The 5,350-nt window shown below is 43.6% G+C and overlaps 1 pseudogene; it reads left to right on the forward strand.

Moving 5' to 3' along the window:
• Positions 1-394: 394 nt before the first annotated feature.
• Positions 395-868, forward strand: LOC123155592 (monothiol glutaredoxin-S9-like; annotated as a pseudogene).
• The last annotated feature ends 4,482 nt before the right edge of the window (positions 869-5,350 follow it).

Genomic DNA, 5,350 nt, shown 5'->3' on the forward strand with positions numbered 1-5,350 from the left:
TCTGCTTTTAGGCGGTTATTATATATACATCTGGGTTATTCTATTTCGTGAAACAGAATATTATTCTATTACTCAACTTGGACTGACGATTTTAGGCGATTGTACTGATGATTTTCATCTCATTGAACCCTGAGCTATTTTTCTCTACAGGAGCGCGCACGCCATGGCGTGGGCGAGAAGCGGAAGGAGATGGGCGCCTCTTGCCTTGCGCCCTTGCGCATACATGGTAGAGTGGCGGTACAACTCCACACGGAGGCGGCGACCGAAGCATGAGGGAACGCAGGGGAAGCAGAGAAATACGCGTCCATGCTGGCAGGGGACTTGGCGCAGCGACGGCAAACCGAGCGGAAAAGAGAAGAGCTCGATCACGTCGTACGTTGCTCGGCCGATCGAGATGTACTAGGCGATCCCCTACAGCGTCGGCCGGCTGCTGGCGTGCCCGCGGCGGTCCGAGCAGGCCGAGGCCGAGGGCGCGGCCGGCCAGGAGGGAGGGCTCGCGGCTCGCCGACGCGGCGGTGAAGGGCGACGGCGGGGAGGCGGTGAGGAGGGCGGTGGCAGAGATCCTGGTGCTGGTGGTGGGGAGGCGCGGGTGCTGCCTCAGCCACGTGGTGAAGCGGCTGCTGCAGGGGCTCGGGGTGAACCCCTCTGTGCACGAGGTCGCCGACGAGGCCGAGCTCGCTGCGGCGGTGGCCGGGAACGCTGGAGGCGAGGCCGGCGTCGCGCTGCCGGCGGTGTTCGTCGGTGTGAGGCTCCTCGGCGGGCTCGATCGGCTCATGGCCGTGCACATCTCCGGCGAGCTCGTGCCCATACTCAAGGACGCCTGCGCGCTCTGGCTCTGAGTCTCTGACTCTGAGCAAAACCAAAGATGCATACGGGACAGGGTACTACGGACGTACGAACAACCATTTGATCATGAGTTAATCTTCTTTTCATTTCTCCTCTTGATGAGATCATGTGAGTTACTGCTGCTCGATCTTCAGTCTCTCTTGATTGGGATCAATAATGGACTATCAGCTTAGCTATAGTTAGGCCTAAATTCTTTTGATTAGGGTAGGAAAAATTAGGAACTATTGTGCCATCTCGTGCTTATTTTCGACCACACGCTTGTAAATATATGGATGAGTGAAGAGGGGTGTACTATTTAGCACTGTATAAATCATGTTCCTTTCATCTTGCACATCAGTTTTCTAGATGCCAATTCATTATGTCTTTGAAGGTTTCTTCTAGCAGGCTTCTGATGTTATCACGAAATGGCACTGTGTTGGATATTTGTAATCCATGACGGGGTGCTTGTTTGTAGCAGCTGATTTTCCCTCTCTCTTCTTCTATAGTACTCCTATTTTTCATAGATTAATTTTGAATTCTTCTGAAAACAGAGGACTTGAACTGATCTTCAATTTTTGGGTTTGTACTGAGCGGTTTTCATGGACTGGACTTTACTATGTTTTTTCGGTAAGATTTTCCTCGTAACTTTCCAACGATCTATGGTATCATCGTCCCCGAACTTGCATGATATATATAGTTGAACTAAATGACAGTTTTTTCAAAAAGAAAATATTTGTTTGCAGCAATGTTTTGGACTTCTCCCCTTTTAGACTTGAACATTTACCATTTGAATTTTCATATGGGGTTTCCTTTTTTGTTTGAGCTTTTTTCGCGTCCCGAGATGTGGCCGGGGCACGGCGCGTGTTATAGGGTTTTCTTTTGAACTCCCATTTTAGTAATACATGGACTTATGTGACGGTAGGTATTCTTGGACTAGCACACGACGGTAGAGCACACACGCTAAACATTCTGAAGTCCTCTAAGCTACAACATTTGGGGCGCGGTTAACAACGGCGGCGATTGCGGCGGCACTCGTACTGGTCTCTGTGTGTGTTTGTATAGAGGAGGTATTTTTTCATAGAGTAATTTTGAATGGTTCCGAAAAAAGTACTTGAACTGATGCCCGTATGGGTTTGTACTGAGGGTGTTTTCGCATACTAGACTTCACTTTTTTTGGTATGGCTTTTCCTCCAAATTTTCAATGGTTTATGGTTTTCATAGTCCTCGAACTTGCATGGATTATATCATTGAACCGAATGATATTTTTTTGAAAAGAAATCGTTTTCTGTTTTCTTTAAACTCAATTTTTTTTGCTACGATGTTTTGGACTTCTCGCGTTTTGCGACTTCATGTTTGAACATACAACCGATGAGGCTAGATCAAACATTTTGATGAAAATAGTAGTTCAAACATTAAAAACTGCAGAAACAGTAGAAAATTTTAGTTCAGTTACTCTTGCTCAATCACAGTCGGGCAGGCCCTGCTCAACACCACCTACCAAGACAGAAAAACTACACCAAACATGTGTTGGACTTACGTACAGGAAGCTGGCATATAGTGCAAAAGAAATGAGATACGTCACAAGGTTATAACCGAGGAAACTAGATCAACCACAAACAAGTGTAGCAATGTTCTTTGCAAACCAAACCAAATCGTCTCAGGTTTCGATTATCTAACATGAACAAAAGAGATCCGGAACACACACGATGTCTGCAAAAGCTTCATCAGCAGCAAACTCACAGCAGGATCCCACGAGTGTGAATTAACAAGGGTGGCATGGCACCAAGTTACTGCACCAGCTTAATTCCTACTACATACTGTACTTAGCAGTGGTGGTGCCACTAGTGGCGGAGGTGATGTTATCTATGATGCACAGATGACACTCTCAGGACCTCCTCTTCCTCTTCTTCTTGTCCTCAGACTTTTCGCCTGCGTTCTTGAGCTGCAATGGAACACAGCACCGTCAGCCATCTCAATGGATCACATCATATAAAAATGAATCGATTTAGCAACCATGGGTGGAGGATGAGTAGTCAGCCAAGGTGGCTAGGGTGCTTACCCCGATGATGAGGACACGACGAGGACAACGAGGAAACCGGTGAAGAGGGTGAGTGTGTGCTTGATGTAGCCCATGACGCCGTGGCGCGCCCTCTTGATGATCTCCTTTATGTCATACACCATGTTGAACTTGTTGAGTTCTGATTTTTGAACCTTCCCAATAGAAATACATGTACTGGGCGGTACAATATTGTTGAGCAGCTGACCCACACAAACAAATACACTCCTGGAGTGCACACGCAAAATCATTTACAAAAATAGTGGTAGCAAGAAGCAATAAACAGCTGCACATACACGTGTTTTTTAGGGTGAAGCAACGGAGAGGCAAAGGTGTACGCATCATAAACTTCATCCTGTTTTATGATGAGCACATCCACGATGAATCCTGTTTTATGTTAACCAAGTGAAAGTACGGTGCTCATTCTGAAGCATAACCACAAGCACTTGTTTCTATTATATGAAGATGGAAACACAAAGGAAATCAGACTCACCATAAGAAGTAGATGAACTGAAAAGCGTACAAAAGTTGAACTTGTGCATACAAAAGACGAACTGAATCACCATCTCTGTACTGAACTTATGTATCTATACAATGCAATCCTATTATTATATCTTGTCAAAAATCTCAAATTAAAATTTGAACTTATCAAACATGCACATGGAACGGACAACAATTCACATAAATACTGTGTTACTTCCCTAGATGCTTCTACAATCACGGGAAATACAAGTCTACCCACACTACTATCCCAACCAAAATTGAAACTTGCATTCACAGGTTGTGGTGGAGTTTTCAACTTGTAACAACTAAAACACTTTAGCCTTAGTGTAACATCAAAGCTTAAGAAAAAATGTCAGTTCTCATTGGGCATATGAACAATCAATCACCTTCTCTGCATCAATGGAAAATCATAGTTCAGTACAAGAAATCAAATTAGCAATCAATATTTGTAGGTGAGAGATAAGAGAGAGGAGATACGAACGGGGAGTTCAACCCCGCTGCTACATCCTCCTCGGCAGAGGAACGCAGTGATGATGCCACTTCATTGCTATGCTTACAGACAAACTGATTGGTGAAGTGCAGCAACAAGTTATTTGCCACATGGTGAAGCAAACAACAGCAGCAGAGGGTGCCCAAATGGACAAAGAACTTGCTTGTGGTTTTATTTTGAACTTGCCTGGAAGTAATACTTGTACTCTAGTCCCAGTACAAGTATCATGCCTATAATTTGTAAAGAAAAAAAGATGAAGAAATTACAAACAAAAAGATTAAAATAAAAGTTGAAACAACAGAGAAACTATGAAAGAAATAGCATGAGTGATCTTCTAGTTGAAGCACTATATTTTACTGATATTTTTTTTGTCAGTGAACTTCTGTAATTTAGGTACTAGAACTCACTGATGTTATTTACTCTTTGTTTTTTGAAGGCATTTTTCAGTACATGTTGAACTCTTTTTTAAACACACCCACAGTTGAAATGGATTAGTACATGAGGAAAATATCAGTTTTTCATAAGCAAAACTTGCACTGAATTAGTTAAACTCTGAATATGTATAGAGAACATTAGTGTCTCATGCTACTCTAGGCCACACACCGAACCAAGCTTTTTAGCATGATGCATCTTTCTTTAGAAGAAAACTTTTGGGGTGGGGGGGAGAACAGAAGATGAATTTCTAAACTACATTTCTCTGCATTGAATTCCTATCAGATGTTGAACTTTGAAAGTGCGTTACGTCGACTAGAGGGGGGGGGGGTGAATAGGCGATTTTTATGAATTCTTCACTGAGGAATGTAAGGGTGAGGAAATTCCTAAGCGAAGAACTACTTGCAGCGGAATAAGTACTCAGGTATAAGCAAAACAGAGTAACAGCACAGTCATCATGATGAAATGAAAGACAAACACAGAGTAAAGAAAGCGTAAACACAGGATAAGCAGGATGAAGACAAACAGACTAAAGAATTAGGATTGAGGAAATAGAGAATGTCTTCAGACAATATCTTCAAGCAGTAATGATCAGGTACATCAACACATAATGAGGAAATGAAAGGGTTGAGGAAATAGAACCAGCTGTCTTGGTGAAGACAATGATTTGGTAGACCAGTTCAAACTGCTGTGACAGATGTACGTGTGGTTGGAGTGGCTAAGTATTTAAACTCGAGGACACACAGCCCCGGACACACAATCCTCACCGTATTCTCCTTGATCTAAGATCACACAGATCTCGCCCAACAGTAGTGGTTAGTCTTCACAGGTGACTTCCAAACCTTCACAGACTTAGTCACTCGGCAATCCACAATTCCTCTTGGATGCTAAGAACATGACGCTTAACCTTCTGGAGGATACACAGTCCTCAAAGGTAACAAGCGTCGGTTCCACACAGGAACAATCTCTTCAGTGATGCTCAATCACTTTGGGTTTTGTAGGTTTGGGTTTGGGATTTGGGTTTTCCTCAGTAGATGATTTTC

Source organism: Triticum aestivum, chromosome 7B (genome assembly GCF_018294505.1).
Source record: "Triticum aestivum cultivar Chinese Spring chromosome 7B, IWGSC CS RefSeq v2.1, whole genome shotgun sequence".
NCBI lineage: Eukaryota > Viridiplantae > Streptophyta > Magnoliopsida > Poales > Poaceae > Triticum > Triticum aestivum.